The sequence below is a fragment of the Amblyomma americanum genome, chromosome 2 (assembly GCF_052857255.1).
Source record: "Amblyomma americanum isolate KBUSLIRL-KWMA chromosome 2, ASM5285725v1, whole genome shotgun sequence".
Taxonomy (NCBI): Eukaryota; Metazoa; Arthropoda; class Arachnida; order Ixodida; family Ixodidae; genus Amblyomma; species Amblyomma americanum.
This window is the reverse complement of record NC_135498.1, coordinates 180,920,681-180,933,941: the sequence shown is the minus strand read 5'-3', so window position 1 is coordinate 180,933,941 and position 13,261 is coordinate 180,920,681.

The following is a 13,261-nucleotide window of genomic DNA, read 5'->3' as shown; positions in this document are numbered from 1 at the left end:
ACGGCACTTTTTTTTCCCCCTGTGGAAACACCATCTGCTTCTCCCTGCTATTATTTTTACAAATATAATTCTCTATGCTAACCCATTAACGTCCGACGTTGCATGTAATACAGGGCACAAAAATGTGAATAAGTTTAATTTCTTTTTTTATGGGGTTTAACGTCCCAAAGCGAATAAGGCTTTGAGGGATGCCGTAGTGAAGGGCTCCGGAAATTTCGACCACCTGGGGTTCTGTAACGTGCACTGGAATCTCCTAGTACACTGGCCTCTCCTAGTACACTGGCCTCTTGCATTTCGTCTCCATCAAAAATCGACCGCCGCGGCCGGGATCGAACCGGCGTCTTTCGGGTCAGTAGCCGAGCACCACAGTCACTGAGCCGCCGCGGCGGCCTTCGGTCTAATTCCTGCCCGTATATCTACTTCAGCAGCTGGAGTACTTCAAGTAACACTCTTCTAAAACATATTTATCATAGCAAGGCCAAAGTATAAGCTGCCAAAGATGCAGGAGGCCCGCGAAAATATAGCCCAAAATTTATATGGCCTTAATTCTGCATTCATAGATGATAGAGTAGTTTTGAATTTTTGCGCGGTGGCTCAGTGGTTAGGGCGCTAGACTACTGATCCGGAGTTCCCGGGTTCGAACCCGACCGCGGCGGCTGCGTTTTTATGGAGGAAAAACGCTAAGGCGCCCGTGTGCTGTGCGATGTCAGCGCACGTTAAAGATCCCCAGGTGGTCGAAATTATTCCGGAGCCCTCCACTACGGCACCTATTCTTCCTTTATTCTTTCACTCCCTCCTTTATCCCTTCCCTTACGGCGCGGTTCAGGTGTCCAAAGATATATGAGACAGATACTGTGCCATTTCCTTTCCCCAAAAACCAATTATTACTCCGGAGTTTCCAGGTTCGAATCCGACCGCGGCGGCTGCGTTTTTATGGAGGAAAAACGCTAAGGCGCCCGTGTGCTGTGCGATGTCAGTTGTGATGACCCCCCATAATGCGCAGGTCCACACGGGACGGAGAGGCAAAGAGACACCGTATGGCTCAGTTTAAACAAACAGATATATTCAATAATTACACATGATTAAGATTATACATCAGAGGCTGGGGCGTCCGAGCTTACGTGATAAGACAGGGGTTCCAATCTGCGATTTCTTTTCCATGCTAGAAGAGATTGGGAAAATGGGAGGATGGTGCGATGCTCAAATGCTGGGAATGGCGAGGTGTAAGATGGCAGGAGCTGCTCATGATTTTGCATGGCGAGACAAAAAAGTAAAAACCACAAAATCATTTGCGGAATTTAAGAAGCTCGCGTTTGAGCATTTCGACACTGAACCACGTCACGTGCGGGTACAGAGGTTCCGTGACGCCGGACAGATGGTAGGGGAGGACGTGCGAACGTTTACGTCGCGGCTTCAGCGCCTAGCACGCGATACGTTAAGCAGGGAGGAGGAAGGAGACCAGCTAAGGAAGAAATATGCGGAGGATCTACTTAAAGAGGAAATGACCGCTTTGTTCGTGGCTGGTCTGCAAGACCCCGTGCGCCGGTTCGTGCTCTCGCGCAAGCCGAGCAATTTCGACCAAGCCGTGGCGGCCGCATTGGATGAGGAACGAAATGAGGCGTTAACGACAGCCGCACCGAGAGTACGCGTCATGGAGAGAGCGGTGCTCAGCCCTGAGGTTGCTCTCTTGACCGAGCGGTTAGATCGCTTAGAACAGCTGCTATCTCAGCAGGTGGAACGCCAGGTTGAAGCGCGCGCTCAACAGCGCCCATTCGCTGGAAACCGGAGACCGCCACAAAGCTACAGGCGCGGTATGCGAGATTTTGAAGAAATCGTATGCTTCGCTTGCCAGGGTCGCGGACACATCGCCACGTTCTGCCAAAACGTGCGCCGTGGGGAGCCACAAAGAGAAGCAGGCGAGACACGCCCTAAGCAAGCCTACAGCGGGGCTCCAGATACCGAGACAAAAAACTAGCTAGTTCTCCCCAGCCTGAGGAGCGTGGGGAGGGAGCAGTGGATGATGAGGTGGTGGTAGTTTGTGTGGCCGACGAGGCATGCCCTGTTGTGCGTTGCAAGTTAAATGGTTGTTGCATGGAGTTGTTGATAGATACGGGGTCAAAGGTGACATTGCTTAAGGAGAGCAGTTTTAACACGCTTCGAAGGAAGGGGGACCGCGAAGTGTTGGAAGCGTCTGGTGGTATGGCAACCAAATTTGTAGGCATAACGGAAGATCCTCTTGGCATAAGTGGACTCTACCGGTTACACTTCTCTCTCGGCGGAATTGCATTGGAGCACCCCTGCTACGTATGCCCGGACACGGTGTCTCTGCCAAACGGAGTGTCAGGTATAATAGGGCAGGATTTTTTGAGAAAAGGGAAGGTAGTAGTCTCATTCTCTGAGGAAGAGGTTAATGCGGGCGGCTCAAAAGTTCCGTTTTTGAACAGGTGATTGATGGAGAACGGAGGCCGGTGACCCGCGAGAACCGACAGCGGGCCAGAGCGCGCCTTACCACAGCCGACGCTATGCGCTACCTCGAAGAAAACCTTCTTTCCCTCGGACTCAACACGTGAGGGGGCGAGACCATAAGTGCGGTGGAGTGTTTGTGCGCCCAAGTGAAAGCCTTAGGCCTCCCCCCCCCCCCCCTCCGGCGTGGGCGTCCTCACCCTAGGGAGTGTGGGGAGAAGAGGATATAAAAATCGACAAGGAGTACCGAAGAGGACGCTCAGGACGACATCGTTCGCCAAGGGGGCCTTCAGCGCCGAAGCCCGACGGCGTGCAGCTTCTGCCAGCAACCGTTCGAGCTCAACTCCGGAGCCACTCCATCGTCCCCATGAAGTCGTCGGCACGTAAGCTCGGACGCCCCAGCCTCTGATGTATAATCTTAATCATGTCTAATTATTGAATATATCTGTTTGTTTAAACTGAGCCATACGGTGTCTCTTTGCCTCTCCGTCCCGTGTGGACCTGCGCATTATGGGGGGTCATCACACTCGCTCACCCTCCAGAATAATGTTCTCCGAACTTTTGAGTCCATGCAGCTCCCCTTGTCTTTCTGAATCGCCTCGCACAGTGCGTCCGACAAAACACTTTTCGCTGCACTCAACACCACTGCACAAAACCATATGCCTCCGCTGTCATAACTGGCGTCTCCAGGGGCAGCACTGATCTTCTTTTACAGATAAACATGAAACTCAGCACCCAAGCCTCTCCTTTGTAGTCCAAACAGGACGAAATAAATTTACCACAGTTACACAGGAGCTCCCACTTCTAGCACGATCACGGCACAGACAAAAATATAGATAACGAAAGGAAGTAGGGCAGGTTCTGCATGCGCTCCGCATGCTCTCCTGTGAAGGTGTTACTTAATGACAGAAAGGTTTAACTACCAACTCCGATAACTTAACACATAAGCACATAGCAATGTTATGAGCTGCGGCATTACACAATTCTAACCAGTTCACAACTCCGCTCTGTTTACGCCATTAGTCCGACTTAGCTTTCCGATTTCGCAGCGGATATCGGCCTTCATGAGTCATACTAAGTAAGTCTGTCACCCTTTGTCTGCTTTGGGACTCGCGAGGGCTCGTGGCAGGAGCCTCTCCTGGCGTTATCTGCGCGGCAACCTCGCGCGCTTCTTCTTCTAGCAATGCATGAAGTAAATCCGGTGGCATTCCGGCCGTCACCTCTGGCGCCTGCCGAACAAATGCAGGAGAGGGTGTTTCTTGCGAACTATCTGCGCGCTCCGCTTCACTTCTGTCCCCATCAAAATCCGCGCTTTCCCTTTCCTCATTTCGTGAATACTGAACCGGTGCCGACTTGAGGCGATTTTCGTGTATCCTTATCAAGCGCCGGTTCACGTCTCGGACTCTGAAGTTTACCGTAGAAAGCTTTTCGACAACCTCGCACGGTCCTCTCCACTTCGTCTGGAACTTACGAGCTAGCCCAATCTGCCTTTGGCAGTTTTCAATGTACACGCTGTCCCCCACATCAAACGGCGCGTCTCTAGCACTGCGATCGTGCACCTCCTTCCTGCGCTTCGCCGCTTTCTTTAAGGCCTCCTTTGCGATGTCCTTTGCCACTTGCAAGCGCGATTCTAGCTCAACCTTATAGTCGTCCAGTGAAGCGTATGGGACACGACGGGGGCCCTCTGGCACTTCACTAGGCTGGTCCGGGTCTCGGCCGTAGAGAAGAAAGAATGGCGATTCGCCCGTGCTCTCGTGTGCTGCGGAATTGTAGGCAAACATTGCATACGGGAGCCACAAGTCCCAGTCCCGCTGGTCGCGCGAAACAAAATGCGACAGGAACCCGGCCACGGTATGGTTCATACGCTCCACCGCGCCGTTGCAAGCCGGATGGTACGGTGTTGTCTGCTTCTTAGCGATCTTAAGCAGCTCGCAAACTCTCCTCATTAGCTGCGACACGAAGTTCGTTCCCCGATCTGTCAAGAGTTGCCTCGGGGGTCCACGTCGGAGCACGATCTGTTCGACAAATGCTCTTGCAACCGTGTCTGCCTTCTGATCTGGGAGTGCTACCGCTTCCGCGTATTTTGAAAGGTGATCGACAAATACTAAAATGTACTTGTTTCCGGAAGTGGTCGTGGGCAATGGGCCCATTATGTCCATACCTGTCCGCTCGAAGGGAGCCGAAACCTCAGGGAACGGCTGAATTGGAGCTGGTCTTCGTCCCTTGGGTGTTTTTCTTTCGAGACAGGAATGACACTTCGCACAGTAGTCTCTAACATCCTGTCGCATGCCACTCCAAAAGTACAAACGCTCCACACGCCTGCGTGTCTTCGCTACGGCAAAATGACCGGCGCATGGCGCATCGTGAAACGGGCGAAGAACCCTTTCTGTCCACGACCGAGGTATGACGACTCTCTCCCAAAGCGGTTTTCTCTGGTCTCACTTTCCTGGTTGGCCTTGTGCGCCGACACAGGGTGCCGTCTTTGCCAATGAAATAACCTAGCTGTTCGGGGTGAGACGGTGCGCCCTCTAAGCTTTCGATTATTCGCTTCAGGTCAGGATCTTTGCACTGCTCTGTGCGTAATTCGGCGGGATCGACTACGGGGACAAACTCATCTATAGCTGCCACGGCAGCTGTGCGGCTGTGTGCATCAGCATTCAGATGTGTCTTTCCTGACTTCTGCTCCACTTCAAAGCAGTATTCCTGCAGGTGTAGATTCCATCTAGCGAGTCGCGAGCTAGGGTTCCTGACACTCATCACCCATTTCAGAGGATGGCAGTCTGTGACTAGCTTTTATTTGTGGCCGTAAAGGTAGCATCTGAAGTGCTTTACTGCCCAGACAACGGCGAGGCACTCCCTTTCCGTAGCTCCGTACTTTTGCTCTGTGGGGCTCAGCAGTCGGCTAGCAAAAGCAACGGGATGTTCCTTGCCCTCGATAACCTGAGATAGCACGGCACCAACTGCGAACTTTGACGCATCTGTGGCCACAACGAAGGGCAAATTAAAATCTGGGTGGCGCAACAGCGGTGCACTCATTAGCTTCCTTTTCAGGGCCCCAAAAGCATCCTCCGCGTTTTCGTCCCAGCGAAAGGCGACATTTTTGGCTGTTAAGGCGGTGAGCGGCTTAGCGAGCTTGGCGAACTCCTCTATGTGCCTTCGGTAGTAACCGATCAGGCCGAGAAACTGCCGGACCTGGCGGACGCTAGTCGGGGATGGAAAATCCGAGACACACCTTAGTTTCTCAGGGTCCGGTCGCACGCCGTCAGCTGAAACAACGTGCCCGAGGTATTTCACCTCGTTTTTGAGGAATTGGCACTTAGAGGGCTTCAGCTTGAGACCCGCTCCTCTTAGTCGCACCAAAACCTGCTCAATATCGCGCAAATGGTTCTCAAAACTGTCACTGTATATGATTATGTCATCCATATACACGATGCACAGCCTCCCCAGAAGACCTGCCAGGATAACATCAGCGGTTCTCTGCCAGACAGCAGGGCTGTTGGCCAGACCCATCGGCATTCTTTTCCATTCATAGTGCCCTGAGGGCGTGTTGAATGCCGTTTTCTCGGCATCTGCCGGATCCATTGCTATCTGCCAGAATCCCGCCGCCATGTCCACTACCGTGAAGTACCTGGCAGAGCGCTTCAACCTGGCGTTCCACCTGCTGAGATAGCAGCTGTTCTAAGCGATCTAACCGCTCTGTCAAGAGAGCAACCTCAGGGCTGAGCACCGCTCTCTCTATGACGCGTACTCTCGCTGCGGCTGTCGTTAACGCCTCATTTCGTTCCTCATCCAATGCAGCCGCCACGGCTTGGTCGAAATTGCTCGGCTTGCGCGAGAGCACGAACCGGCGCCCGGGGTCTTGCAGACCAGCCACGAACAAAGCGGTCATTTCCTCTTTAAGTATATCCTCCGCGTATTTCTTCCTTAGCTGGTCTCCTTCCTCCTCCCTGCTTAACGTATCGCGTGCTAGGCGCTGAAGCCGCGACGCAAACGTTCGCACGGCCTCCCCTACCATCTGTCCGGCGTCACGGAACCTCTGTACCCGCACGTGACGTGGTTCAGTGTCGAAATGCTCAAACGCGAGTTTCTTAAATTCCGCAAATGATTTTGTGGTTTTTACTTTTTTGTCTCGTCATGCAAAATCATGAGCAGCCCCTGCCATCTTACACCTCACCATTCCCAGCATTTGAGCATCGGACCATTCCCACCAGAGGCCGGTGACCCGCGAGAACCGACAGCGGGCCAGAGCGCGCCTTACCACAGCCGACGCTATGTGCTACCTCGAAGACAACCTTCTTTCCCTCGGACTCAACACGTGAGGGGGGCGAGACCATAAGTTCGGCGGAGTGTTTGTGCGCCCAAGTGAAAGCCCTAGGCCCCCCCCCCCCCCTCCGGCGTGGGCGTCCTCACCCTAGGGAGTGTGGGGAGAGGAGGATATAAAAATCGACAAGGAGTACCGAAGAGGACGCTCAGGACGACATCGTTCGCCAAGGGGGCCTTCAGCGCCGAAGCCCGACGGCGTGCAGCTTCTGCCAGCAACCGTTCGAGCTCAACTCCGGAGCCACTCCATCGTCCCCATGAAGTCGTCGGCACGTAAGCTCGGACGCCCCAGCCTCTGATGTATAATCTTAATCATGTGTAATTATTGAATATATCTGTTTGTTTAAACTGAGCCATACGGTGTCTCTTTGCCTCTCCGTCCCGTGTGGACCTGCGCATTGTGGGGGGTCATCACACTGGTGTCAGAAGTGGGGTCTCAAAAGCAAATGTCCTCTCAATGCTGCGACATTCATGACTTCAAAATTGTAATCAAAAGGGAATCACGGGACTGATTGTGAGACTTTTACCCCCATTTGAGAGGCTTGAGGCACCGGAGGGCTTGAGTGAAAAAAAAAAATGTCTGTATCTGAGGGAGCTCCCACTCCACAGCCGTCGCTCGGAGCAAGCATGCCGGCATTAGGAAGCGTCATTCCGACGTTTACAGGAGATAAGACAGGGGTTCCAATCTGCGATTTCTTTTCCATGCTAGAAGAGATTGGGAAAATGGGGGGATGGTCCGATGCTCAAATGCTGGGAATGGCGAGGTGTAAGATGGCAGGAGCTGCTCATGATTTTGCATGGCGAGACGAAAAAGTAAAATCCACAAAATCATTTGCGGAATTTAAGAAGCTCGCGTTTGAGCATTTCGACACTGAACCACGTCACGTGCGGGTACAGAGGTTCCGTGAAGCCGGACAGATGGTAGGGGAGGACGTGCGAACGTTTGCGTCGCGGCTTCAGCGCCTAGCACGCGATACGTTAAGCAGGGAGGAGGAAGGAGACCAGCTAAGGAAGAAATACGCGGAGGATCTACTTAAAGAGGAAATGACCGCTTTGTTCGTGGCTGGTCTGCAAGACCCCGTGCGCCGGTTCGTGCTCTCGCGCAAGCCGAGCAATTTCGACCAAGCCGTGGCGGCTGCATTGGATGAGGAACGAAATGAGGCGTTAACGACAGCCGCAGCGAGAGTACGCGTCATAGAGAGAGCGGTGCTCAACCCTGAGGTTGCTCTCTTGACAGAGCGGTTAGATCGCTTAGAACAGCTGCTATCTCAGCAGGTGGAGCGCCAGGTTGAAGCGCGCGCTGAACAGCGCCCATTCGCTGGAAACCGGAGACCGCCACAAAGCTACAGGCGCGGTATGCGAGATTTTGAAGAAATCGTATGCTTCGCTTGCCAGGGTCGCGGACACATCGCCAGGTTCTGCCAAAACGTGCGCCGTGGGGAGCCACAAAGAGAAGCAGGCGAGACACGCCCTAAGCAAGCCTACAGCGGGGCTCCAGATACCGAGACAAAAAACTAGATAGTCCTCCCCAGCCTGAGGAGCGTGGGGAGGGAGCAGTGGATGATGAGGTGGTGGTAGTTTGTGTGGCCGACGAAGCATGCGCTGTTGTGCGTTGCAAGTTAAATGGTTGTTGCATGGAATTGTTGATAGATACGGGGTCAAAGGTGACATTGCTTAAGGAGAGCAGTTTTAACACGCTTCGAAGGACCGCGAGGTGTTGGAAGCGTCTGGTGGTATGGCAACCAAATTTGTAGGCATAACGGGGGATCCTCTTGGCATAAGTGGACTCTACCGGTTACACTTCTCTCTCGGCGGAATTGCATTGGAGCACCCCTGCTACGTATGCCCGGACACGGTGTCTCTGCCAAACGGAGTGTCAGGTATATTAGGGCAGGATTTTTAGAGAAAAGGGAAGGTAGTAGTCTCATTCTCTGAGGAAGAGGTTAATGCGGGCGGCTCAAAAGTTCCGTTTTTGAACATGAGAGGGGCGAGTGTCATTTGATGGAGAATGGAGGCCGGTGACCCGCGAGAACCGACAGCGGGCCAGAGCGCGCCTTACCACAGCCGACGCTATGCGCTACCTCGAAGACAACCTTCTTTCCCTCGGACTCAACACGTGAGGGGGCGAGACCATAAGTGCGGTGGAGTGTTTGTGCGCCCAAGTGAAAGCCTTAGGCCCCCCCCCCCCTCCGGCGTGGGCGTCCTCACCCTAGGGAGTGTGGGGAGAAGAGGATATAAAAATCGACAAGGAGTACCGAAGAGGACGCTCAGGACGACATCGTTCGCCAAGGGGGCCTTCAGCGCCGAAGCCCGACGGCGTGCAGCTTCTGCCAGCAACCGTTCGAGCTCAACTCCGGAGCCACTCCATCGTCCCCATGAAGTCGTCGGCACGTAAGCTCGGACGCCCCAGCCTCTGATGTATAATCTTAATCATGTGTAATTATTGAATATATCTGTTTGTTTAAACTGAGCCATACGGTGTCTCTCTGCCTCTCCGTCCCGTGTGGACCTGCGCATTATGGGGGGTCATCACACAGTGCACGTTAAAGATCCCCAGGTGGTCGAAATTATTCCAGAGCCCTCCACTACGGCACCTCCTTCTTCCTTTCTTCTTTCACTCTCTCCCTTTTCCTTTCCCTTACGGTGCGGTTCAGGTGTCCAACGATATATGAGACAGATACTGCGCCATTTCCTTTCCCCAAAAACCAATTATATTATTATATTGTGTTTCTGCATGCGCCTGCGTGTTAACACATGGTTTTGCGGACCTTTGGCATTCTAATATTGCCGCCAGGTATCCCCGGGCGGCGCCTTGAGGAAAAAGAAGTAAGACGCGCGTGCTATTGCAGCTCCTTGTCTCGAGCCTGACGTGGCTGTCCCTGTTCCCACAGGCGGGCGTGGTCTCACTGGGCGGTGACTGTTTGTATCACTAGCTTCTGATTTCTTGATTGTCTTTCGGTTTTGCAGGGCGCTTGCAGGTCGCTAGGGGCGCATGTCGACGTCCTCTCCTGGCCAGGGGAACTCCCCCTGGTCGGCCAGCCTCCCCCCTAACCAACTCCCCCTGGACGCCTTCTTTCGGGGTGGCGTCGGCACTATTCCCGTGGCCTTGGTTCCATCGGATGATGGCGCCATTCGACTCAATAACCCGGATGCGGTTCAGACTGCGCTACAGGCGATTACGCCTCACTTCTTAAAAATCTGTGATGTCCGGCAGTATGGCAGAGGAGGCGTGGTGTGCAGGTCGGCCGACCAGGCCTGCATCATGGATTTGTTAACGTGCACAGCTTTTGTAAGCCAGTCGGTAAGCGCATTTATACCGCCCCACTTGGCGTGCACTAAAGGGCTGGTGCGAGGGGTTGACCCACGCCTTAGCCCTAAGGAAACGCTAGAGAAACTCTCCTCCGCAGGGGTGATTTCTGTACATCGGTGCACTCGGGTCGTTGAGGAAACAAAACTTCCAACTGAAACAGTAATTGCCACCTTTGCGGGTCTCTCCTGTCCAGCTGAGTTGAAGGTGTGGCCCCTGGTTTTCAGGGTCGATCCGTATTCATCAAGGCCACTTCAATGCCGCCATTGCTGGAGGTTTGGCCACAGCGCGAACGCCTGCAAGTCGAGCTCAAGGTGCAGTGTGTGTGGTGGTAATCATGACCGTGTAGGAAGGTGTTCAAAAGATGACATGTGTTGCTTGTGCAGCGGTAGTCACTCCGCCACATATTCTAATTGTCCTGCAAGGGCTGAGGAGGTTAAGGCGCTGGAAGCGTTAGAAAAGCGCCGGTGCTCAAGGCGCGAGGCTATGGCTATTGTTAAGGAAAGGACGTACGGGTACTCAAGTGTGGCAGCACGGCAGACGACTGCGGTCGTGGATTCAAGCCTGTCAGATGCGATTGCTACAGCGGTTGAAAAGGCAATGGCCAAGGTCATGGATCGGCTAGTGAATTCAGTAACAGAGTGCATATCGCAATTCATGGTGGCGCAAATGACCTCTTCAATAATGACCTCCAATGTTGCGTTGAACTCATCCGTGGATCCTGCAGTACCTACTGAATTCAGTGCGAAGACGCCTTCCATTGTTTCAATGCAGCCGCAAAAAGAGCGCACGCCTCCAACTCATGTACCTGAAGTCACGATCGGAGCAATTGATGGGTGTGTTGAGCTGATGGAGCTCGATGCTCGAGCTCAGAAACGTAGCCGGTCTCCTTTGGCCGTTGCTGGTCCGTCTAGCTCCCCTCAATCCAAAACAAAAAAGAGTAATTCAGGGAAAACTGGTCACCACAGTATTTTGGAAAAGGCAGTTGCTGCTGCAGATCTCTCGACAGAATAGGGTCTCTGAGAGTGCTGCAGTGGAACTGCCGTTCCATTCAATCAGCTTTCACTGATTTAGTAACTATTTCAAATCGATTTTCTCCTCATGTCATTGCGCTTCAAGAAACCTGGTTGTCGAAAGAGTTTTCATTTCAAATGGAACATTATCGAATTTTTAGAATGGACCGCCCATCAAGGGGGGGCGGTTTGCTTCTGCTGGTTTCATCCAAATTCTGTCACAAGGCACGATTGGTGTTTCAGCGGGTGGACGCTCATTGCGAAATTCAGGCAGTGGATCTTTCAGTTCCTGGTTTCCATCCCATTACTGTCGCAAATGTATATTTTCCATCTGGGGTTCATGACACACGGCCATTGGATTCCTTACTCTCTGTCAGCAGATCACATGTGTTACTTGTTGGGGATTTCAATTCGCATCACTTGACTTGGGGTTATCGAACAGACCAGTGCGGTTTGCGTTTATGGGATTGGGCTTGTGTGAATAACCTAAACTGTCATAACTCGGGTTTTCCGACCTTTCTCCGTGGGCACTCCCGATCAGCATTGGATTTAACGTTTTCAACCCCAGGGGTAGTAGTTTCCTCCTGCACTCCGGTTGACTCTGCAACAAACAGTCACCATTTCCCACTCACTTTTGACATTGTGTGCCCGATGACTTCTATCGGCGGATTCAGTTGCACCCTAGTCGATTACAACAAGTTCAAAAGTTCACTCAGTTCAGAACTACACTCTTTGCCGAATTTGTCTCAGGAGAGCAGGGTGTTAGGCTTATGCTCTATTTTAGATCGGGTACGGAGGCAATCAGAGTTTACAGTGTGCGATAGCATAGGCACTTCTCAGAGCCCTTGGTGGAATGCAGAATGTTCAAAGGATTATAGGCGGCGCAAGGCAGCCTGGAAGAAACTTATCCATAATCAATGTCCCCGGAATTGGATCGATTATAAGTTTCTTGGAGCTACCTTCAAGCGCACAGTCGCTAGGGCAAAAGAAAAATATGATGAAGAGAATTATGACCAACTATCAAAATCTAATAACAGACAAGCCTTGTTTCGCTTTCTGAGGTCAAGGAACAGGCTGCCACCGCCTAACAACATTCCCTCTAATGTGCTGACTCCAGTAGAGCTTGCCAGGTTATTAGAAGAAATTGGCAAAGGCTTGGAACACCGTTTTTCGGCTGCGCTCTCTCGCCCACAACTGCTTGGGAATCACTATGATGATTTCCTTAATGTCTCGGTTTCTGAGCTCTCCCAGGTGATAAATCGGTTACCTTCTGCAGCTCCTGGTCCGGACCGTGTCACCTCTGCGATGATTAAAATACTGTTCGACGAATCCCCCAATGCTATATTGGAGCTGGTAAATTACTCTATTAGAACCCCATGGATCCCGCATGTATGGCGTGTTTCCAAAATTATTCCGGTGCTTAAAAAGCCAGGCGAAGGGTTGGTCTTAGACAACATTCGACCAATTTCATTGACATCGAATCTGGTGAAATTGGTTGAACACGTGCTGTATGGACGAATCATGCCCATTATTAATGAAAAGGGACTACTTAACCCCTGTCAGGTTGGTTTCAAGCCTGGGTGCTCTATATGGTGTGCGCATAGTGACCTCGAAAGCCGTGTCCGCCTAGCGCGTCGGCGTCGACAGTATGCTGCACTGGTAACTCTAGACATCTCGAAAGCATATGACAGTGTCGAACATGGGCCTCTGATGTACAGACTACGTGCTCTGGGCTTGCCAAGTTATTTTGTGGAATGGGTGTCAGCTTTCCTGGCTGACAGAGAATTTTATTGTTGTCAACGCGGAGTTTCTACACGGAAATTTCATCAATCTAGAGGTGTGCCTCAAGGTGCAGTTCTCTCCCCTGTTCTATTCAACCTCTTACTCAGTTCGATTCCGACTTCCCCTGACGTGACTACGTACGTGTATGCAGACGATATAGCTTTCTTTGCTGCTGCGAGTGATTTACATTCTGTGTATATGGTTTTACAGTCATATTTAAATTCCCTTGACCGATGGTTATCTGAATTACACTTAAGTCTTAATGTAAACAAGTGCGCTTTGCTACCTTTTCCGGTTACTCAACAGGTACACATTTCATTGTCTTATCGTCATCATGTCATTCCTCAGGTATGTTCCCTAAAGTATCTCGGGGTAA